Source organism: Nyctereutes procyonoides, unplaced genomic scaffold (assembly GCF_905146905.1).
Source record: "Nyctereutes procyonoides isolate TBG_1078 unplaced genomic scaffold, NYPRO_anot_genome, whole genome shotgun sequence".
NCBI classification, from domain to species: domain Eukaryota; kingdom Metazoa; phylum Chordata; class Mammalia; order Carnivora; family Canidae; genus Nyctereutes; species Nyctereutes procyonoides.
In genome coordinates this window covers 6,801,099-6,826,738 of record NW_026575121.1, presented here as the reverse complement: position 1 = coordinate 6,826,738, position 25,640 = coordinate 6,801,099, and positions in this window count along the sequence as shown.

Genomic DNA, 25,640 nt, shown 5'->3' with positions numbered 1-25,640 from the left:
TTTTTTTTTTTCAGCTGAAGAAATAAGGAAAAACAAGAGATATATGTGCAATGAATTGTTTGCTTCATGAGCACACATGTGCATAAGTGTGCATGCATATTCATATATGCATACCCACAAACATGAACTAAACTCAGGTTAGCACCCTGCAGGTTATGATGAGAGGTCGGGAGCATTCCCTATTTATTCTGGCAAGTGCATGCAATAAGGATGCAGGGCAATGGCTGGCAAATTGCCGTATATTCTTTTCTCTGATATTAGCCTGGCTGGTGTGCAGAGGCCCTTGGGAAGTACTGTTAAAGGTATTGAAATCAAACCCTGTGGAGCCTGTCAGGCTGATGGATGGAAACAAATCTCAAAAGTCCATCAACCCTACTTGTCAAACACCTGCCAAGCATCTTCAGATGGAAGACATGCCAGGCTGACTCAACAAAAAACTTAGCATCTCCTGGCAGGAAAGGCTGCTGGAGGAAGTGAAGGAAGACAGAAGAGGGAATAACACTCGATTTACATGGGAAGAATCTGTTTGACTGGCTAGGTCTGATTTCTGTGAATAGTCAAGGCAGTGTTTTTTTGGTGTCATTTTAATTACCTTCTGTGCAAAGGGAGAAAGAAGGCAGTAAGTGACAATAATTAATTTTCATTATCAATTGATAATTATTTTTTTTTTCTTTCTAGGAATTCTTCTGACTCACAAAGCATGTTATATAGCCATCTGTTTTCCCTTAAGATGGATCCTGTTAGATTTACTCATTTCTGTCTCCTCAGAAGATGTACCAGCATTGCCAATATCGGGCATCTGTGTGTGTGAGGGAGAGTGGAGGGGGAGGGGCAGGTATTTGTTGATTTTTCTTTTTCCTATGGCTGAGTCCTGTGTCCCTTGAGGGAACCCTTGAAATTTCTCTTGCTTTCTGGTCTCCAAACTCCAGTGTCCATTCTCACATAGGACCAGATGCTATGTAGGAATCAGAGCTACCCTGGGGAAAAGAACCCTTCTCAAGGTGGTACTGAAGAATTCATGTAAATGAAAACTTCAAAGGAGGGGGGAGGTCTGTGTTCTTTTCAGGGTTGGCATTGTTTTTAGAAGGCACTTCACTTATCCACTAAGCTTTTATTTTTCTCAGAAAATGGAGAGAGTAGTGCATTCTCCCTTTTTTTTGAAAAAAAAAAGAGGCAAGAACAAATGAACATAATCATCTGCTTTTCTATTTTCTGGTTTCTCCTTTTTGCTTATTTCATACTCTAACAAAAGTCAAGTATTCTCATCTCCTTTATCTATTTATTCAACAGTTAAAGCTAATGTCTGAGTAGGGAAAATTTTTGCATACCTGTAGTTGGTAGTGTGCATGCCCAGTGTGGATTCGGCTTACTGTTGTCTGCTCCAAGACTGTCATCTGGAGTTAGTTGTGTCTGAAGCCAGGAGAGGAAGTCACCTGTTTGGGAACTGATATAATAAATGGCTTATATCTCAGCCCTTCCCTCTTTTAGTTTTAGCCCCATCAGACACTGTACCTTCCATTTTCTATACATGCCTGAACCAGTGAACTCTCAGATCAGAGCAGGCAACGAGGAGTTGCATGGTATCTGTGCATGTACCAAACTTTGGAGTACGTCCCAGCCCACACTCCCAGAGATCACTAACTCTGCTCCCCGCTCCCAATGAAACCTAGTATTACGTCCTGTGCAGAGTAAGAACTGAACAGTGTTTGTTGAATGAATGAGAAAATGGATGAAAAATTAAATTGTTTATAGTGCCTCTGCTCTACTATTTTCAATCGGGAGTAAAGATGAGCCAGGAGAACATGCTCTGACAGTAGATGGAAACGAGCAGGCACTTTTTTATATTGTAGAGAATAAACAAGGGAATCTGAGGCAGAACCCTCATGCCAAGCCCCTGAGCTCTTTGGGCACTGATAATAATGATGGTTAGAGGTAAGGTTAGTGGTCCAAAGCCCTGAGAAAGGAGGCTTCTTGGCACCCAGGGCTCCTAAGTCCATTAGTTTGGAAATCCTTAACAGAAGAATTAGTGGTCAAGTGGGTAGTGGGTCAAAGGAGAAGAAATTCAGTTCCACTCAGGATTTGACTATGTGGTTTATGTGGTTTATGGAAGAGACTTCTTTAAATACTGAAATGTAAAGAATGGTTGTTACTCTGTCTTTGACTGGAGAAATGGATTTGCACTCTGGATATGGAAATAGCAGTGCCAAGGCTTGACAGAGGTTTCATTCGCAGAATCATGAATTCAAGTCTTGTAGTAACAGCATGCAGTGTTCTAACATCTAACCTTTGGACACTGCTGCTTGGATCTTCCCTCACCTGTTCTTTCTCATTGAAGGTAGGGAGCTTCAGGAATCATCTGTCTAGTAATTCCTTGCATACTTGCAAACTCCCATGGGCACGAAGTTGCTTCTGTAATTTCTGTAGGAAATACATGAGCAATATGACAATAGCAACTCACTGTTCTTTAGAGGTTAGCAATGTGGAAATGCTATGTATTAATTTTACTATTTCAGTCTGAAGAGGCATCTGAGACTTAATAATAGGCTACACAAAATATAACACAACAGAGGAGCGATTTGTCTATCAAGAATATATTTGCTTATCAACTCTCTGGAGGGGTTCTGGGTAAAATCTCTGTTTTGGATTTCCATCGTCTCCATCTAGACACATTTTTGCATACTTAGAGCAGCTCACCCCCTTGTGCACATGTAAGTTTTAAATTTAAATTTTAAAATTAAATGTTAGCAATAAAAACTTGTCCTAAAGCTTCTACACTCCTTGAAATGTTTTCAGCAAGCTCCTTTCTATATCTTTTTACTTTGGTTGGCTTTGCCAAAGCTTGTTTGAACCCATAATAAACCATATATGCAATCTCTGTTTCTTATTTGCACACTGTCATGTCTCTCCATTTAGGCTAACTTCTGTTTCTGCCCCAGTTAGGCAAAGAAGTTTCTTTGATTTTCTCATGATCTGAGAACCGTGTTCTGTACATGGCAGATGATGTTAATGTAATCTAACTGATCAACAAGATAGGGGGGCAGATTTAAGTTGGCAGAGAAAAAATGAGATAATGAGGCCTAAAAAGTGTGTGAAAAAAAGGCAGAGTTACCAGAATGGACTATATTCCTTTTAAAGTTCCTTGTTCAAATGTAATAGAGAACAGTGGTGATTCGATGCATTAGCATTCTCCCATCTGATGGATATTTGGCCATTTCCTGCTTTGGGCTCTCTGTCCAGCTCCTGGAGGACATATGCCCTGCAGACTTCAAGTTTCAGCTAGAGGGGAATTACATCTTTACAAAAATATGGTTTCCAGAAATATAACATAACTAAATAAAATCCAGTACTGATGGCATGAAGAAAGGCCAGTCTCCTGATGCTTAGTTGAAATATCTCCTTGAGCATGTGGGACACATTTTGTTTAGTTCTTATATGGAGGAAAGATCAGAGAAATGAGAAGCATTTGAGTTTGAGAAATTAATTATCATATTTGCTAAATGCTGTGATGTCTAACTGTAGGATTAAATGGATATCATCTGGGGATGAGGAGCTGATAGGCAGCATGGCTAGGGGAGAAATGAAAGCATAATATTCTTGAGTTAGGTATTTAATCAGTCCTCTTGGATAAAGGACAACCTTGTGTTACAAGCATTCAGAGTTATAAGTGAAAGATGTGTTCATTCTACATTCTCATGTACACCAGGGGCATAATCTGACCCAGGTGTAACCCAACCTGTGAATAAAAAAGGGGCCTTATAACAAGATTTAATTGTACTTGTCTGGAATCTTGCCCCTCATTCCTGTTGGGGGATTTAATTAATCCTTACCCAGAGGTCAGTTACTTCAAGACAAATACCATAGAAGGGCAAAGAATTATCTTAATGTGGGTTCCAGTTAGATACAGGCAGTTTTCATTTTATTACTATTATCAATTGTTTAAAGAACTCTGCTGAATGATTTCATTGTACATGTGCCTTGAGGCTTCCTAGAACAATTTGGAAAATACATTATCAAATAAACCACAAGTTTATTAAAATGACTTTAAACAGTGTGAGCCCAATTTTCAGCAGAGGTTGTAATACCCATGTTTACTTATATTTCCTCCACTCATATGATTATTCACACTCCATATTTTGAGGACAAAATTTATAAAAATGTGTCCCCACCTAATATCTCACCCTCTCCTTACTCCCCTACCTCTTGTTTTTTTCCTGTTCTTTCTTTCTTTATGAAGCAACTTTCTGGCTTCTAGCAAGAGCCCATCAGGGAACTTAAGAACTAGAGGCTGAGTGATCTAGAAATACCAGAACCACTCCTTCACATGTGCTTTCCTTTCAATATATCTAATTCTTTTCGCATCAAGGAATACCTTTTGAAGAAAAGAGAGTGGGTTTGTTCTCACAGTGGTTGGCAAAGGATTAAATTAGAGATTTCTTCCTACAGCTCTTTTATTGCCTGTTTCTGCCCCCATGTTCCTGATGCATTAGAAGTTGGGCTGGAACCTCTTGTAACTGCCACTGGGTATGGTTAGAAAGGGCTGAAGTGAGAAACAGCTCACCTGTGGACATTTTCATCTGGTTCCAACCCACCGTGATCCTGGGGGTACAGTAGCAGATCTGAGGTGACTTGCCTGAAGAGGTTGCCTGGTAACTAACCTGTTTCAGACCTAACATACTATAGTATTAAATATAAAATTTGAAAGAAAAGGACATTTTAAATCACTTTTTAAAAATAAATTTATTTTTTATTGGTGTTCAATTTGCCAACATACAGAATAACACCCAGTGCTCATCCCATCAAGTGCCCACCTCAGTGCCCGCCACCCAGTCACCCACACCCCCCGCCCACCACCCCTAGTTCGTTTCCCAGAGTTAGGAGTCTTTCATGTTCTGTCTCCCTTTCTGATATTTCCCACTTATTTTTTCTCCTTTCCCCTTTATTCCCTTTCACTATTTTTATATTCCCCAAATGAATGAGACCATATAATGTTTGTCCTTCTCCAATTGACTTATTTCACTCAGCATAATACCCTCCAGTTCTATCCATGTCAAAGCAAATGGTGGGTATTTGTCATTTCTAATGGCTGAGGAATATTCCATCGTATACATAACCACATCTTCTTTATCCATTCATCTTTCGATGGACACCGAGGCTCCTTCCACAGTTTGGCTATTGTGGACATGGCTGCTATAAACACTGGGGTGCAGGTGTCCCGGTGTTTCATTGCATCTGTATCTTTGGGGTAAATCCCCAGCAGTGCAATTGCTGGGTTGTAGGGCAGATCTATTTTTAACTCTTTGAGGACCTTCCACACAGTTTTCCAGAGTGGCTGCACCAGGTCACATTCCCACCAACAGTGCAAGAGGGTTCCCCTTTCTCCACATCCTCTCCAACATTTGTGGTTTCCTGCCTTGATAATTTTCCCATTTAAATCACCTTTAATCAGTTCATAAACATATTTTCTTCTCTCTCTTTTCTAATTTGTCTTGCTTTCTCACCTCTCTCCTATATTAATCATCATAGGTATATTTCAAATCCAGAACTCTATCACAAGGGCACCTGAGTGGCTCAGTGACTGAACTTCTGCCTTTGGCTCAGGTCATGATCCCGGGGTTCTGGGATTGAGTCCCGCACCAGGCTCCCTGCTTCTCCCTCTACCTATGTCTCTGCCTCTGTGTGTCTCTCATGAATAAATAAATAAAATCTTTTAAGATCTCTATCACAATCCCTTTCCTCATATTTAAACAAAATGTTGGATATGGAGTGATGGTTTGTCATAAAAACCTAAAATAACTTGCCTGGCTACATCATTGTAATAGAAAGAGTACTGGATGGATAGGCCACCTGTGTTCAAGGTCTCTCTACTGCCAATAACTTAGCCACAGTTTATTCAATTCCAAAATTGGTATAACATGATACTTAAAATCTCTATCTCACAAAGACTTGGTGAGGCTAAAGTGAGATAAACACTGTATAAAATTTAACATGGAAACACATACTATATAACATTGTGTTTCAACTGTACTTAAAAATTAACAAAAAAGATATGCAGAAATGCAAAGTACAGTGCATGGTAAAGAGTAGTGTCATAACTTGATCTTGTGTTTTTGTTTATTGTTTATGTGTTTGTTTGTTTCTTCCACTTACCAAAAAAATAATAATAGCCAGTATTTGTTTCAAGCACTGTGCTAATTGGTTTGCATGTATGTATTTTTACAATTATTGGGTAACATTACCATCTCCATTTACAGATGAGAAAATGAGGACAGAGAGGCAAAACAAGTTGCCTACGGTCACAGACCTGGTAATGGGGCCTGCAATGGGTTGCATTTGTCCCCTAAAAACATATCTCCAAGTCCTACTCCCTGGTACTTATTTATGCAAGTGACCTAATTTGGAAAAGAGTCTTTGCAGATAGTGGCCCTAGTTTTTAAAAAGGGGTCTTTCTATTAAGTTGAGGATCTTGAAACAAGGTAACTCTGGATTAGGGTGGGCCCTAAATCCAATGTGAGTGTCTTTGCAAGAGATAGGATGGACACACAGATACATGGAGGGAGGAGGGACCATATGAACTTGGAGGCAGAGATTAGAGTGATGCAGCCACAAGTCTAGAAATGTCTGGGGCCACCAGACGCTGGAAGAGGAAGGATTTCTTCCCTAGTGCCTTCAGAAGGATCATGGCCCTGATGACACCTTATTTAGGACTTGCAGTGTCCAGAACTATGAAATGGTACATTTCTGTCATTTTAAAGCCTCCAGTTTGTGATAAATGTTATGGCAGGTGCCATAAACTATTAACAATGCCCCAAGATTAAGACAGTGGGAACCTGATTCCCGAACATGAGCATTTGATTATTTTATTTTCTTTTTAATGTAAGTAAATTAAGGAAGGAAGGAAATTATCCAATCGGATGTGATACAGGTGTTTTGGGGGAAAGAAATGGTTAACTGTACCCTTGTACAAACTGAGATGTTAAAATCATTGCTATGCGGGCATGGAGCTTGTGGGGACTTTTAGTTTTTGAAAATGGTCCAAAAGTAGTCTAAAATAAATTTTAAAAAATTAAAATTAAAATTACTTTCAAAATGAAGACATAGTGCATTTACACTAAGCAAAGTCACTAACAAGTAAACCTAGTAAAAGCAGAATGCAAGAACTTTCTACCTGGTGAGCTGAAGTTGTCAGTTTTGGATCAATATTGTTTCATGTACTTAGAGACTAAAAAAATCATGTTTCTTGGAGGTTTTTGGTTTCCTGAGCCAGACCAAAACTTTTGTGAACCGTCTAGCTTTTCCTAACCATGACTAACATAACCATGACTAACATATTTTTACTCATGTATAAAGTTGTGTTCTATAAAATATTCTCTCTGTTTCCACTCATTTATACATACACTGTTAGAAGAGTTTTAAAGATATAATTCATTAGAGATTGAGGAAAGCTCTGAGTGAAGCTTGCCTGTTCTTTTGCTGGGCCTCTTGGACTTCAGCTTGGCACACGGGCACCCAAGCTAGACGGCTCAGGAATCACCTGCTGCACACCTTCCTCACCTTCCTCTGAGACCAAAGAGCCTCAGGAAGTGAGGAAGTGAGCACCACAGCTGGCACCCCAATTCATCTGGAGCAGCTGTTAAGCTTTGTTTTCTTAAGCTCAGTACAACTGAGTCAGTTTGAGCTCATTCTCTACCTCCACCTCTGTTATCTCTCCTAAGCCCTAATCCCAAATTTGCTATTATTTGTTCTAAAACTCGCCCTTGGTTTTCTTCCAAGTCCATTGCATTCACATGCTCTTAGTGTAGCCCTTCCTTTCCCCTTCCCAACTGGATCCCAACCTGGGCCTTCTCTGAGTTAATTGTGCTGTTAAGGATAACACCATTCTCCCTGGAATTGAGGCTCGCAGCTTTTCCATCATCTTTGATTCTGATCCCCCATTTGTGCTTCCAATCAGTTACCAGGGCTGTTAATTATACTCCATAGTATCTTTCATACCCAAACTGTCCTCTCCATTCCCACTGTCATTACCTGCCAAGGCCAAGTTATTATGACCTCCTGCTGCCTAGACTAGGAAAGCAGCCTTTTACCCTGGCCCCAAATGCTTAGACTTGCTCCCACTTATTACATCACACCTCTGCAGTCACAATTTGCCTGTGCTCTAAAATTTCCCATTTCTCTCCCTGGTCTACAGGATAAAATTTAACTTCCTTAGCTAGTCACTGATGGCACTTTACAGTTTGGTCTCAGAGTACCTTTTCAGACTTGGTCCCTGCTACTTCCCTTCTTTCATGCAGTCTGACTTCAGTATCTTCTCTTTCTGCAATAGCCCTTTACTTCTTGCTTTCCCACCTTCTTTTATTCCATGTCCATAGCATGTAGAATCAGGTCTCCTGTTTTCTTCATGTCTTGAATTTTGTCCCCCACAAGCATTTCTCAGATTCCCTCTTCCAGGATTCCAACACTGCTACCTGAGGTAGATGTAAAGTGCTGGATGCCAAAAACACAGAGAAAAGGGGAAGTCTTCTTAAGCTTTTTACAACAGTGGGGAGGCAGGCAAGGATATAGACAACTCAATCTGGAGTGATATGAAATTAGATGCTTCTGTGCTGCCTGAAGGCCGTCTGGTCTCAGGCTAGTGGAGAGGACATGGGAAGAAAAGTGGGACTTCAGAGAAGACTTGGTAACGGGATAGACCATCAGTTGCTCTGATGCCCCAGCTGCCAGTCCCCATTTCTGGGGCCTCTCCAGGATCCAGCCTGACAGTAGGTCTTCAGCATCTGTCTACATCCATTCTTATTGGTCAGACTTTACCATTTTATTTATTAAATATTTTACATTTCCCCCTTGCCTGTTTCACTAACAGCAAGTGAAGTTTGGGATTGGCAGAGATGGTGGATGGAAAGAATGAAACCCCCTTTGACCAGGGCTTTGTCTAACTCTTCCCAACTTAGTTCCTCTTTCAAGGCTGATACCCTCATCTGGAGTGGCTGCTCTGTGATCACAGAAATCTTATACTGTGTCTTTTTTCATCAAAGTGTTCCATAGCTTCATCATTTCCCATTATTCTGCTGTTTTCAACATTTCTGCATTTCTTCTCATTTTTTGTGTGTTCAAGACCCTGCTCTAGGATTCCAATTTGTTGATATACCATCAACCAAGTTTGTGAAGTAATTGAGTCATACAGATTTGACCCATGACTTAATTCTTTTCTCAGCAAGAAGGCACTCACCCTTTTCTTCCAGAAAACAGAATTTCTTTCTGATGACACGTCTTGCTCCAGTCATTGTCATTCCTCTTCTGTGTTCTCTCCGCCAAGCCTGGACCCCTACATCCAAGTAAATCCAGAGACCTGGCTGGAATCACTAAAAGAGTTACTGTTTGACTTGACAGTCTCACTATTGTCTGCTGAAACATTACCAGTAAGTTCAGGTGACAGCTGGAGAACATAGCAGAGCAAAGGTTTCCATTATCAGAGGCCTCAATGATATGTTTTCATTATCAGGCTTCAGAGGGGCTGGAAATGCAAGTAGGTTGAGTCTTGGTGAGATCAAACATCAACTGGCTCTCTCAGCATATTGTCAACACTATGGGCTTACCAAATTTCTTGTATAAAATGCTGCTTTGGGACAACTGGGTGGCTCAGTTGAGCATCTGCCTTTGGCTCAGGTCTTGATCCTGTGGTCCTGGGATTGAGTCCCACATTGGGCTCCCTGCATGGAGCCTGCTTCTCCCTCTGCCTTGCTCTCTCTGTATCTCTCATGAATAAATAAATAAATAAATAAAATCTTTAAAAAATAAGTTTTTCTTAGAAATATTCAAATATGCAATATAGTTATTATCAACTATAGCCACATGCTCTGCATGAGGCTCCAGAACTTATTTATTTTATAATTGAAATTTGTACCTTTTGACCCCCCTTCACCCATTTTGCTCATTGTCTATATTTTAAAATATATATATATTCCAGACTGGTTCCAAACTGACCACTTTATCCCTTCACAGGGGTCTCTATGCCTGATGCTTATCCTATATTTTCCATTTTGGCTAATAATGTTTTCATCTGGCTTGCACCAAACTAGAAATGTCAGTGTTATTTTCAACTATTCCCTTTTTCTTTAAGCTGCCACATTCCATTTGTGGCCAGTCCTACAGATTTTGCTTTTAAAATGTCTCTGTGGGGACGCCTGGGTAGCTCAGTTGATTAAGCATCCAACTCTTGATTTCAGCTCAGATTATGATCTCAGAGTTGTGAGATTGAGCCCCGCATCAGGCTCTGTGCTGGGCATGAAGCCTGCTTAAGATATCTCTCTCCCTTTGCCCTTCCCTATGCCTCCCTCTCTAAAAAAAAAATGTCTCCATGTAGGTTCCCCTTTCCCAAGTCACTGATCCTGCCTTGGTCCAGGCCCTTATCACCTTTACCTGGACAAGTGGAGCCACCTGCTGATGGTACCCTTTCAGGCTGTCTTGACAACCACCCCACTTCTGCCTCCTCGGGACTCTGGTCCTGTTCATTTATCATTATTTGGTGCCATACCTCTGCTGTTTTCTCTGCCCTCAATGTACTTCTCAGCTGCACATATCCCAATTCAAAACTGCTTCAAATCCTTTTTGGGATATGGCAAGATAGGAAATGAAATAAAGCAATCAGCACAAACAACCCAAGAACAGAAGTCTATTCGTTCTTCAGAATTTAGCTCCAACGCTGCTTTCTTGGAGTCCTGCTAATCCTGTGGGACATAGTAGGCACTTTCTTCCTGCTGCCTCAGCAAGACTGTCAGATATTGGCTGCTTCATTCATGGGCTTAGAAGTCTGTTGATTGTGGCAGGACAGGGACTATGTCTCACCCACCCTTCTGTCCTTTTCTTAACCATGGTTCACAAGTCCATGGTGGGCAGGTCCTGCTGTGTCCAGGGTGGCCTCCATTTGACACAGTCATCTCTGCTGTCTGGAGGCTCAGCCTGCCTCCTTGGTGCCTGGAAGAGGGACACATTTTCTTGTCTGAGACCCAGGTCCTTCCTTGTAGACCCCAAGCTGTTTCTGTTGCCATATTGTTTCTTTATTAGAAATTACATGACTCCTGTCTAAAACACCCTTATTTGCTCCGGAATCTGCCCTGTGTCTGATATAAGCATAGGTTCTTGCTCCCTGTCTGATATTGCAGTTTGAAGACTTTCTGGGTCCACTTGTTGAAAGTGCAGATTTCTGTGGCTTGCCTCTAAATATTGTGATGCTTTCCCATTCACATCTGGAGTAGAGAAAGGGCATCTATCCTTTACTTCACCAGAGAACCCACATCATTAACTTTACTCTGATTGGCACTGCTCACCCCTAAACCAATCCTGATGGCCAGGGTGATGTGTGGGATGTAGCCATCCAAACTGTTAATTTGTCTGCATAACTTAAAAGGCTTAACCTCCTTAACCAAACTGACAGAATTTAATTGTTTTTGTGTAAGCATGGTAATAAAGTGATAACATTTGGGCCTCTAAATATTTAAACAGAAAGAAATACAGTTGGTTCAAGAGTAACCATTCATTTCCATGGTAGTGGCAAACAGCCAGAATCAGCCTGCCAGGCCACACAATTTAGAGGCCTTATGGTATTATATTTTGTTGAAGCTCCACTAAAATCTAGAGCAGCATTTGTCAAATTGACTGCAAGGGTCATAGGTGCTCATTAGAAGTATAGATTTCCAGATCCTCCCTTAGCAATTCTAATTCAGGGGACCTAGTGGGGCTGGATATAAAATATAAAAATGAGTATTTCTAATAAAATCTCTGGGTGATTCTTATGATCAAGCAAGCCTGGGGGAATAGTGATCCAAAGACAGAAACTGAATTACTCTGTGGTGGAAAGAATAAGAACACATCAAGACCCAGGGAGGGCTTTAGCACAGATACTGATTAGAAGGTGCAAAATCCTCAGGAGGCTCCCACTTCCTGAGTGGTAACCCCTCACCACACACTAATTTTAGCCCAATTTGGTCCAAGGAGGCTCCCATTAGTTTCAGCCCAGTTTGGTCCAAGAATTTTAAGTCTCTTTAGACTTAAGTCAAAGCTCTGGGATAATCGCTCAGACTTTTGGATTCTTTCCCTTTCCTGGAACTGTCTCTAAGGTGGTGTTTTGTAATTGGTGGTGGTGGTGGGTGGGGTTGGTGGTGGCTCACATAACCTCAGGGCATGGGGAGAAGGGGACCACTGGCCTGGTGCCGGGTCTTAAATGGGCACTGGCTGTCCCCTGCTGAAGGGAGTTGGGTCCATTTTGTTGTTGTTGTCTGTGGCCGATGACTTCTTGATTTTTCTTTCCTTTTTCCCCCCCAAGATGTTATTTATTTGTGAGAGAGAGCAAGAACATGAGCAGGGGGAGGGGCAGAGGCAGAGGAAGAGGGAGAAGCAGATTTCCCACTAAGCAGGGAGCCTGACCCAGGTCTTGATCCCAGGACCCTGGGTTCATGACCTAAGCTGAAGGCAGACGCTTAACCGATTGAGCCACCCAGGAGCCCCTTATTTTCCTTTCTTGATTTGTTCTGGTCCAGGGCCTCTCCTTGCTGACCCTCCTCCTCTTGGCTTCACCTGACACATATATCACTCTGAGTCTCTCCACATTTGTTCACTATAGCTTCTGTAGAATTATTTCTCTTGCCTTTACCCCAGCCCCATCATATCCAGGACCTACAGTACTCAACCTACTGTCTTTATTACACAGAAGCTATAGAAGGTTTAGGAACGTCATCATAACCCATATTCTTCTTGGCCATGCTCTCCATCCTCTTCACCATGATGGGCCTCCAGGAGAGAAAGGGGGAGGGAGCAAAAGCCCCTTTGCCCCTGGTGTTTCTCTTAGCCTGTCCAGGGAACCATGTGGCTCTATACTGAATTCCCAAGGTGGGAATATCAAGTTATGACTTCTCCCTATCTCCCATAGGCCTTCCTACACCCCTTCTACCTGTACACTCTCTCAGGGCAGCAAAGGTATGGGTTTTCTGCCTTCCTCCTCCTGCTTTCTCAGGCCTTTGCTTATACAAAGGCAATGATTTTCTCCTCCCAGTCAGCTTCTTAATTAAATGGGGCAAAATTAATTTAGGAAATCCTTTCCCTTTGACAATGCCAACCTTTCCAGCTGATTGTCTAGCTGCAAAAATCCTAACTGGACTATCAGGGGAATTTGTCAACTTTTCTGTTACAATCTCACCAGTTCCATCAGTGCCCTGGGGGACCTAGTCTGGCCTGAAAAGGGGAGGGTCATATAGCCAGAAAAATCTGGTAACTGTTTAAAAGTACTATCTAACTATCCTGATGGAATAAAAAAATAAGTTTTTCTTTTCAGTTTGCCATCTCCAGCAGGCAACTTTTGGTTCCCATGATATTCAATGATATCAGTTTCTGAGATACTTTGATGTTGATTCTTTAATATTTCATTTTTTTCCCTCCCCAAAGAACATATTTTAAATGTAAGATCACAATAAAGATGATCTGAAAAAAAATAAAAATAAAAAATAAGATGATCTGAGTTTTTTTCAACAGGGGTGGAGTAGTGAAAAGAACATTAAATGTGGAGCTAGATATATCTTGGGCCCAAATCCATGTCTTTCAACTTCTGGACTTCAGTTATAACATCTCTGTTTTGGCATAATGAGGAACCTTTTGGGGGCAGTTGTGAGAATTATTTGCAATGGTGGTGTGGATATTCTTTGAAAACTTTAAATAATGTTATAGGTGATTTTTTAAATAATAAAAAAAAAATTAAGTCCTAGTGTATGTATGTTTGTAAAGTATCGAGTCCATGGGTACAAGTAAAGAGAATTTCTGGGAGTCACCCTATGTCTTGGTTTTTACTGTTCGGTATCAGCTTTCTGGTGCCAAACCAGAGGCATCTTCAGGACCCTCATGTCTGTCTTTAACTGCCTGGAACAGCCTCACTGGAGAGGCCCCAGATTCTCAGCTCTTCTTAACTTCTTCTTTTAGATAATAATTACCTGTCTGATAATGGTCTAATGGCCATTTCGTGGCCAAAAATAGGTTCATCCAGTAGATCAGCTATTTTAGTAATCTGTGGTTACAAACAACAGAAACCCTATTCAAATGAGCTTCAGCAAAAGGTCAGGAATTATTGGTTCCTGTAGCCTGTTTCCCCAATACCCATCCTACCCTGTGCCTAACTAATCTGTCTACACCCCTATTCTGCTTCCCTACAGGTCAGACACCCTCCTTGTAGGTGCCCTGACACATTCCATCCACACTTACAGCTCCCAGGCTTTAACCCCAAGTGAAAGGGGGTTTCTTACTCCTGACAGTTACAAAGAATGTCCGCATTTTCCTGGTGTGTGTCTCCTGCCCAAGTCTAAGCCAATTATTATGGCTAGGAAAAACAAAATGGAATGTGATGCTTTGGCTAGCCTGAAGTAGCAGCAATGTATGCACTGACAGAGAGTCCTGAAAGGAAATCAAGCTGCTGTGGGGGATGAACATCAAGCAGGCAAAAATAACAGGTGGCAATAGATTATTAAAAAAGGGAGGGTGGGAATATGCCTGAGTGGCACAGTCAGTTGAGTGTTGGACTCCTGGTTTGGGCTCAGGTCATGATTTCATGGTTGTGAGATTGAGCCCCAAGTCAGGCTCTGTGCGCTCAGCATAGAGTCTGCTTGAGTTTCTCTCTCCCTCTCCCTTTGCCCCTCCCCCCCCCGGCACACGTGGCGCGCGCTCTCTCTCTCTCTCTCTCTCTCTCTCTCGAAATAAATAAATAAATAAATAAATAAATAAATAAATAAATAAATAAAACAAGGGCGCCTAGATGGCTGAGTTAAGCCTCTGCCTTTGGCTCAGGTCATGATCCCAGGACCAGCCCTGAATCTAGTTCTTTGCTCAGCAGAGAACCTGCTTCTCCTTCTCCCTCTGCCTACTATTCTCTTTCTCTCTGTGTGTGTCTCAAATAAAAAAATAAAAAAAAAACAAAACAGATGCCACTATACTGGCTAACATATGAAGGAACCTGGGCCAGTGTATTGCCTTTCCTGAGATATAGGACTTTCTCTCCCTTCTGGCAACCCTCACTTTGTTTCCTAGAGTTCAGCATCTCTTATGGTTTGCCTCTCTTTTAGTTTTCAGATTGCCTAAATATATCCTGTAGTAAGTTGACTGTATCAGTTATATATTGCTGCATAATAATCTGTCCTAAGATTTAGTTGCTTAAAACAAAAATAATTTATTTTGATCATAAATCTGCAATTTTGTCAGGGCTCAGTAGGGACAGCTCATCTGCTCAGATGGAGGTCAGCTTGGGTAGCTTGACTGGGGGCTGGTGAATCTACTTTCATGATAGCTCGTTCACACGACTGGCAAATTGGTGCTACCTATTAGCTAGAAGGTTAGCTAAGACTATGGGGCAGGGATCTCAGTTCCTCTCACATGGATCTCTTTATTTGCTGCTTGGGCTTCCTTGTAATGTGTTTTTTGGGGTCTCATGTATAAGCATCCTGACAGATGAGAAGTGAAAGCCCAGCATTCTTAAGACCTAGATTTGAAACTAGCATAGTACCTCTTTTTCTGAATTCTGTTAGTTATGCAGTCATAAAGCTCCAGACTTACAGAGAGGAGATATAAACCTATCTTTCCATAGGAGGAATGTAAAAGAATTTTATGGCCATGTTTTATAAATGCCTCATTATAATGATCTGAATGTTGACTCTTACCCATATAAATAAAGCTTCACAGATATGTTGAATTATAATAGTATCAACTTGGTAAGACTATCATAACTAGTTCAGCTTCTTAGAATATGAAACATCTCCCTTTGATTCAAGAAATCTGACTCTAGTTCTTCAAGGAAACAATTCCCAAGATGCATACATTTCCCTTTGGGGCCTGTGTTGATTAATGCCCATAGGTCAAGGTGGCCCTGATCACTATACTCAGCTGGAATTTGGCTCATGGCTACAATACCATTCACTGTAACTAACGTGAGAGCTCAGTTTACAGAGAGACTTGTCAGCCAAGCGGTGCCTACTCTTCTTATATGAGAAATAGCCCTTAACTTAGAACACTTCAATTCTTGCCAGAAAATTGTTCAAAATAATTCAAACGTGACTCTTTATGGTACCTCTTTGCTTGAGTTATATATGGGGTGTGGTAGGGTAAGCATAAAGTGAACACACAAACAGCTTCCTGAGAAAAAACAGTGGGGCTATTCAGAACATTCCCAGGAAACATAACCTTTTTTGTAATGTTGGATCACTTCCTGGGAAAAGACTTCAGAGGTCATATAATCTGTGTTTCACCTGCCAGGGAATTATGCCAAAGTCAGGAATACCAAACAGACATAAGAATGAGACATAGGGGTAGGAGAGAATGAGGGTATATATTCCTTTGTAAAAACCAGAAAAGTTTAACATGTTTTCCTGGTATGTGTATGCTCATCTACCAGGGAAAGGTGTGCAATGGATTTCTTGAGACCCAGTTTGATCTAGGATATAACAGAAAGAAATGTACCTTATTATTTTACTCTTCTGTGAAGATTCCCTTTATGGACCTCCTCATGTTGGCAGAAGGCTATTCTGGTCACTGTGCTTGGTTAGCACGTGGTATCCAGATCCTGAAAATACTGTGGTCGTAGTGGGGGACGGGAAGAGGGATGAAGAACAGTGTGACTCTTGTCACTGGCTATCAAAGACTCTTGTCTTTGTCTATTTATATATATTCTTTGTATATTTATACAACTAGGGAGGAGTGAAATCCTGGAGACTCGTTTCACAAATGGAACTTTCATTTGTCAGAGGTATGTTACTCTGAACACTGAGTAGGTAAAGTGTTCTATGCATATACAGGAAAGCCCTCTCAGTATGTACAAACTGCCATCTCCCAAATTTGGCCAAGATCAGATAATACAGATTTTGATTTCCTATCTACCCTTTTCTCGTGGTTTGACATTCCCCTGGGGTGTTCTATTCTTTGAGCACAAATTTATGCCAACATTCCTAGAAAAAAACCTGTTTGCTCCCTTGTGTGATGGTGATGGAATGTCAGACCCTCTGAAAAGGTAGAACACAGCTTTGGTATAGCTCCTTTTCAAGAAACATCCACAGCCAGTTTGTTAAGGGAACTGGCAAGAAATCTAGGTTAAGGCCATTGTTAATTGGTTTTTAATAAGTCTAAAAAACCTGTAATTATGAGTAACTGGTTCTTGAAGTCATACCAAATTTATTGAAAAACAAGAAGCATATATTATTACCTTTGAAATATATTGTCCCTGTATCTTCAAACTTGAATATACTTTGAATATACCTCCAAAGATTTCTTATATAAATGAATTTATTGTATCTGCTTTTAACCTTGTACATTTCTTATGCTAATGTATTTCTCTTTTAATCTGCTATTATTATTTTAAATATCAGATTTATTTTATTACTGTTTTGTAAACTATGACTGCAATATGTTTATGACACCTGTTGGCTTGGTCACTGGGTTTTCTTTTTCACTGTGTTAATATGGACACATAAGTTCCAGAAGTTGCATCTTCAAGTTAGTTGATCATTCTTCTCACTGGGACATAAACGTCTACATTTTCTTTGTTTCACCTCTTGTTTCAAATATTTGTGCTATGCTTTGAAGCTTTACACTTTTTTTAAAAATTTTCTCTGGAAAAAAAAAATTTTTCCTCTGGAGAACCACTCCTTACTTTGCTTTCCAAATCTTCTTTTTCATTTTATCTAGAACACTGTATGAAAGTTCTGTCTTAGGGATCCCTGGGTGGTTCAGTGGTTTAGTGCCTGCCTTCAGCCCAGGGCATGATCCTAGAGTCCTGGGATTGAGTCCCACATCGGGCTCCCTGCATAGAGCCTGCTTCTCCCTCTGTCTGTGTCTCTGCTTCTCTCTGTGTGTGTGTGTCTTTCATGAATGAATAAATAAAATCTTAAAAAAAGAGAGAGAGAGAGAGTTCTGTCTTCCTCATGGCTAGTCTCTCTATGTCCTTCTCTTTCTTTTGTTTATTATCCTGGTTGTCTTACATATACTTTTATTGCCTTCTTAAACTGGATTGTCCAGGCCAATGACTTTATTTATGAATCCTGATTTGGTGCCTTCTGTCTCTTTCTCATAGCAAGTAGATGGATGAGTAGCCTGAAGACACAGGATTGGGGATCACAGATTTATATTTATTAAGAAATTGATTGACAGAATCAGAGTGGGGGGGAACTGCTGGATTAAATCACAGGTGTTATATATCAGGCGAGTGTGAATTCTTTCTAGGAAATTTGCTTGTAATGTCTATAGAAAGGGGTCTGCTGTGGTAAAGGGACTTATGACGAAGATGCTAGATGAACACCTACAGAGGATAAAAGAAAAGGATCGTATTCCATGGTTATAAAAATCTAGAGGGGAAAAGACTAGTCATCAGAGAAAGAACTTGAACTAGAGGGGAGGTCAAGGGTGAGGTGAGGTGGTGATAGTATTGTGATCATAAAACCTGGAAGATGGAGCAAACTGATACTAGTGATACAGAAAGGGATTAACATTACTCACACAAAGGAGAGTGATCTGGAATCCCACAGAGAAGAGTGTTTCTAGAATGAGAGCAAGAGGGAGGTTGAAACTGGAGAAAGCCAGGTTTGGGGGTATGCTCTGCAGACTCAGCAACCAGCTGCATACCTATAATTTAAGCCTCCAGCTAGAGTTCAGCCTGAAAGAGCAAGGCCTGTAGGAGAAAGTAAAGTAACAATGTAAAAAGAGTTGATGTTTGAAGTTGAGTTTTAAGCCCTGGATTGTGCTCTTAACAGCTGAGTAGTCTTTGCAGAAAAGGGAATTTGGGGGGCTCAGTGTTTCAAGGGGCCCTAGGCAGATATTGTTCATTATTCTTTAATTTCTTCTTCATTTTGCTGCATTTGCTGCCCTGAATCACCTATAATAATTAGAGGAATTCTTGCATTTTTCTTCTTTCTCCCACTTGTTACGAATGGGGACATTATAAAGATTAAATGACATACAGTATTTAGAAGCACTATGTGAGCAGAGAAGCACAAAAGTTGTATATGCCCTATCTGAATTGGGATTGGTTTTCTAGGATGCCCGAATGCCCTTAGTTCTTGGTTATAGTAAGATAAAGTAAACCCCGAAGGCAACACCATTTTTAGTTGATATATTTTTCAACAAACATTTCCTGAGGCTACATGAGGCATTTGAACCTCGGTTAAGTAATGGAGCTACAAAATGAAGACCTGAGCACGTCTGCAGGGGAGGCTGATAGAGCCTGAAGTCAATGTAATTTGGAGGCTTTCTTTAAGAAAAAAATAGATTATGTTATAAATATAAATTTGAGCATAAAAGAGAAATTGTAATCAGAGTGAGAAAACAAATTCCAACAAATTCCAAATTGAAAAATCTGACAAATACCTCAAATATCATACAATCCAGGGGGAAAAAAAACCAACATAGTATTTTTATTCACTAACTGATAAGAAATTTTGAGTATATTTTCTTCTATATGTTTTGACTGTATACTCTTTGATTGCCTTCTCATATGACAGTAATTTCTAAAACTACTTTTAATAGACAAAAATGTAATTCAGTCTTTCCTCTAGCATAGTTTATTGAACTTTGTTTTTTGTTATTGGTCATTTTGACAAGATGTACTTGAAGGCTGAATCATTCACTTACAATAGTATATATTTAAAAATTGGGAGAAAGTTTGGTACATCTCATACCTTGTTTCATTTGCCTTCATAGTCCCTGTGCCCAGCATGGCAAGATGTTTTTACTATGATTCAGCCTCTGGCCTCCTTGCTCCTAAATGGCATGGTGCAGGATGAGTCAGCCCTGTGGGCAGTAGGAGTTTTCCTGGAAACCATTCCTACACCAGGATAGCTAGTCACTTAACTCTACATGTAAGTGTTTATGAAACATAAATACACCTGATTAAATCCAAATAAATGTCTCTCTAACTTAACTCTCTGACCTAGGTTCCTCAAATACCCTCAGCTGCTCCAAACTACTGAACATGCAAAGTGAGTAGGGTGGGAGCAGAGTGGCAAGGGACAGTTAACTTATTATAATGAAAATAGATTTCATCAGCAAATTTATAAGGACATATGTCCTCATGAACACATGAGGCCCAGGGCTTTTGCAAATAAAGTGCCCTGGGCACTTAAGTGCTTAAGTTTTATTAACCTCCATGTAAATCCACCTCTGAGGAAGCAGGTACCTAACTTGAGTGGGTGAACAAAGACTTCACAGTGGTATCAAGCTTGGAGCTGAGTCTTGAAAGATTAGAAGACCTTTTTCAGGTCAGTGGGAATGGCCAGGTCTAGTAGGAGGTGCCAGCAAAAAAGACAAAGAGGTGATGGAAACAGTGAAAGAAGGAAAATCAGGTGAGAATGGTTCCTTTGAAGAGTTTTAGAGAAAATTTCAATAAGGGATGATTAAATGCTATATTGGGTCCAAGAAGATGAGATCATGAAGGAGTCTATTGGATTTGGCAATTAGAAGGCATGTAGTGACCTTTGCCACAGTAGTCTCAATGATATGGTGGGAGTTAAGGCTTGATTTCAGGGGCTAAGAAGTGAATAGACAATGAGAAAGCAGACATCTTAATTCTATTCCTTTAAGAAGTGTATCTGAGAAGGGAAGAAGAGACCATGTGTAGTTATAAGAAAACTTAGAGATGAGGGAATCTTTAATAGTATCATTTTTTAATTAAAGAAGATTGTGACCAAGCATGTTAAAAATGTCATGTAAGGCAGGGGCACCTGGGTGGCTCAGTCAGTTGTGTGAATTTTTTTTAACTTAAATTCAATTAATTAACATATAGTGTATTATTAGTTTCAGAGGTAGAGTTCAGTGATTCGTCAGTCTTATATAACACCCAGTGCTCATTACATCATCTTAATGTCCATCACCCATTTACCCCATCTCCCCATTCCCTCCCCTCCAGCAACCCTCAGTTTGTTTTCTAAGATTAACAGTCTCTTATGGTTTTTCTCCCTCTCTGATTTCATTTTGTTTTATTTTTCCCTCCCTTCCCATAAGATATTCTGTTTTGTTTCTTAAATTCCACATATGAGTGAGATTATATGATAATTGTTTCTCTGATTGACTTATTTTGCTTAGCATAATACCCTCTAGTTCCATCCATGTTGCTGCAAGTGGCAAGAGTTCATTTTTTGATGGCTGAGTAGTATTCCATTGTATATATGTATACCATATGTTCTTTATCCATTCATCTGTTGATGGACACCTGGGCTCTTTCCACAGTTTGGCTGTTGTGAAGTTGTGTCAGACTCATGATCTCAGAGTCATGAGATCAAGCCCCACATCAGGCTCTGAGCTGGGTATGGGACCTGCTTAAGATTTTCTCTCTCCCTCTGCCCATCCCTCTCCCCAACTCTCTCTCTCTCTAAAAGAAAAAAGTCATGTATGGCAGTTGGTAAGTAGAAAGTATTTTCCTTGATCTGAGCAGAGGGCATGTGGTCTCCATCTGCTCATAATTTCATCCACCTACTTCCCAGGACTCTACAATTCTCTAGAATAGCTTACCAACATCAAACCAACTGAGTAAGTGGGCAAATAGGCAAGTCCTCACAGGAGTCCATATGTGCTCACCTCAACATTCCAGGTGGTAAACCACATCTCAGCCTTGTCTCATAATCCCACATGTTGAAGGTACTGCTGTTCATATTCTGTTCTCCTCAGCTCTGCAATTGTCTGATCTTGCCTCTTTTCCTAGTCTTCTGTCTCTGTCTCTCTCTCTACACCCCTTCTTTTTTGTAATATGAAACATTTCCCATGCCTTCTTCAAAGATATAGCTTTGAGATGGCTGCATAGTGTTCTGTAGCATGAATTAGCCATTACTTATCCTAAATCTCTTGTTGGACATTCATTCAGTTTCTTTCAAGATGATTGCTCAGTTATCTCAGTTTCTGTGTACAGTATTTACTTATTTTTTGAGGATAAATTTCAAAAAACTCCAAGAAATGGAATCATTTGTACAAAGATATGCATGTTTTTATGGCTTTTGTTACATATTGCCAAAATGCTTTCCTGGCTTCTCAAATGTTTGATGGTAATGAAGCACTGAGAGACCATAGCATTTGCATTTGGTGAAACGTATTTGAATAACACAATAATATGAAAAGCCTGAAGCAGTCATGTGACACATTTGGGTAAAAATTGGAGCTTTGATTGTTTTTGTTCATATTTTGAATTTACTTAGTAATGGAGAATTGACTTCCACATTTTCCACTTATTGTGAAAATTTATTAAGATTCAAATAAATTGCTTCAAACTTGCCATTGGATTTCTCTGGTTTCCAGACTGTGGTTACTGCCCTGACTGGTCAGCCGGGGGTGAAAAACACTTCCTGGCAGTCGGCAGGCACATTATGCTGGGATCTAGAAACATGAGAAGCAACAAGAGGGAGGCTTTGTCCATGAAATAAACAAAGTGGGATGGGAGATGCATAAGTGGCAGCCAGCCCAGAACAATAAACCTAACCTCAGGGAGAGGCTAAAAGACCTACCTCCTGCCTAGCACCCCAGGAGGTCCTGAATCCTGACCCCTTCCTGGTCATCCCCTGGTCCCCAAGTTCTAGGATCTTGCTGAATAGCCTGAGGACAAGTGAGATGCTACAAAGAGACATTTCCAGAGGCTTCCTCTCTGGAAAGGTTTTGTCAAATTTCTGGGAATATGTAAGAAGCTTGGGCCACAGAAAGCCTGGGTAATCCATGAATACAAATACATCACTGGGGGAAATCCAGCTTTATATTTTTTAACAAAAGCCCCTTTTAAAAATGTCTTGGTTTTCAAAATGCTGCCTTTTCCAAATTACACTTACATAGTGGCATCAAACAAGAAAGCTCTTTGATAAAATTCTGCCTATTTCTGGAAGAGCGGAGATGAGAAAGATGTGGGTGGGAACCATGTTTGGTCACAGCTTCTTAGCTACTGAACTTTGATAGAGGGAGAAGGGACAAGACCATTATGCCACCAATTCATGGCCTCAAACTGAAACTTGCTAATAAATCATGTCTCTTCTATTTCATTAATGATCAGCAAATGATTAGAACTCTGGCCAAGAGGCCCAGAGATCAGGACAGAGTGTTAAGTAACAGCTGACTCTGTCAACTAAAAATAGTGCTTTGGATTTAAATGAATGACTCAGACTTGATTTCCTATGCTTGCCTCAGATAATACTGTACATGAGAGGGATCTTTTAAAATGTTTTTCTTTTATGTGAAAGAAGGGTTTTATTGCAACCATCTGGGCAGTGAGCTCAGACTCAACTCTGTGGGAAGTGGGTGCACCCATACTTCCACCTCTAAGGCCTCAGGGCCACTTGGCACTGTTGGCCTCCTAAGCACATCTGTGCACTTGACTCTCCAATCCGGGTCACCAAAGAACAAGAGGATGGTTCAGGAAGTTATGTTAGTTTTATATCATTTCCAGAAACTTCTCCCTTTATACTCTTCCCGTAATTCTCCTCCTTCATAAGATGGGAGCAGTTAAAGGCTAACTAGTTAATGATGAATTACACAAGCTGAACAACCCAGGACAGTCCTCAGGAGAGAGAGTAAACAGAAGAACCAAATGTATTTTCTAGAATATGTTATATGCATAATGAATTTATGCATATGTTGGCCAAATCAACCAGGTAAATTTTTTTTTTTGAAGTTCAACCGGGTAATTTTTAATAAAGTCTACAATAAAACATACATTTGTGGTTCATTAGAGTTGAATGTTTTTTTATTGAATTTGTTAATTAATATTGGCTAATTGCGTTGCTTGATGTGCTTTCCCTAATTTTAATCAGTATCACTATTTTTCAGGCCAATGAAGAATATTTAGGCTATGCATTCTCAAGGTTTTTGCCACTATTAGATGTTTACCCCTCGAGTTTCTGTTTTATGTGTGAGCTTCTCCTCCTCTCAGATATTTTCCCACCCCACAGCCAATCACCAGATCCCATTATATTAAGGAAACATACTATTTGCCTACACTCCCTGCCTGGCTCTTGGTGTGTTAGGTACCTCCTACCCATGAGAACAGACAATAGAGCCTGAGACAAATTATGTGAGCTAGCTTTCCACAGGGATTGCAGGCCAACAATGCCTATTCTGAACCCAATTCCCAGTTCCAAGTGGGACAGCACAGGAAAGGGATACCACATTGAGAAATATACTGGAGTAGAAGCTGCGTAGAATGATGTGTGATGAGGTTCAGAGGTTAGACCATGAGGCTTCAAGAGAAGTCACTGAGCCCAGAATTCACAACAGCTTTATGGCAGCATCATAAGCCTCAGACATAGGCGTGGAAAGGGCACATAAAGAGTGGACACAAAGCAGGCACAGCTGTTGAAGGCACTAGGCTTTAGAATCAGAGCCCCTAATAAAATTTTACTAAGAGTTTCCAACCTATAGGCCCCAGTCTGAATAAAACAAACTCTGCACGCAGATATGCAAGGAATGTAGTAGGTCTGCAGCCTTTAGGATGCATTGGTAGCACCAATAACTACCTATTCCTGGTCTCACCATTAGGTTTAGATCAGATGGTCAGTGAGCTGTGAAAAGCCTTTGTGAGGTCCAGAGATCCTTTGTAAGCTGGCTGGCAGCTCCATAGGAAGGGAGCAAAACCTTTTGGCCTTACTTCTTTGTGAACCTTTTCTCTGCTGTCATCACTTTCACCCAGGAATCTGTTATCAGACTCTTTCAGCTCCTGAGCCTCAACGTTAAGACCTATAGGAATCCTTTAGGCATGTCTGCTGAGTGGCCTGTCTCTCCAAGTGAGGCCATTGCTTGCCTGTTAGGGTTTGGGGCCACTCTTGCCCTATCCATCCTTACCAGTCCCTGCATAAAGACCCTGCTGCTGACACCACCTTGTTGCAATGCCATTTGTAAATCTTTGCCAACACTCCAGAGCCAGAGCTTAAACCATGTGCAGCAAGCACAGCCCCTCCCTGGAGGCTGCCTCCTCCTCCTCAAAGGGAGACAAGTGGACAGTTATGCAAACAGGAATGGAGACCATATTATGTGCCCCAATTAGGGCTCACCCCTGAGGAGAAATAGCATTCACTTATATGGAACAGCTGTGATTCAACTATCTTTCTCCATCTAACTAAAGGCAGGTGTAAGAGCTTCTCAGAAGGAAGGGAGAAGAGAGGGAGGGAAGCAGGGAAAGAATGGGACAACAGGCAGGGCAGAAGATAACCCCTCATCTTGTTATCTTGTTATTGCAAAAGTGTCACAGAAAATGACAGTGCCTGGAAAACTGCAAATAAGGCAGCTTGTACCCTATGGCTCAAGGTGGGAATGGGGGCGAATGATGGGGTTCTTGTTTAAAAATTGCCTGGTAGAGAGTTACAGGCTTCTAAGTCATGTAATCTTTCAATAGGCTGGAGGGTGAATAGGTTACTCCCAGGGATTTCACTCATTCCTTGAATTCTTTTCTTAGTGGATCTGTGATAAACTGCTGAATTATAGTGCCAGGCAGGAGCTGCAAAGTAGCCTAAGTGATGACAAATGAACACAAGAGAAGACACAGAAAAGGGCAGGATGTGAATTTTCTGGCACCAAAAGTAGAGCTTGCCCCCAGATCCTATTTTTCTGTTTTTACAAACCCTTGCCTAGATGACACCTTGAAATTTCCCTTTATTATAAACTTTCAAGTG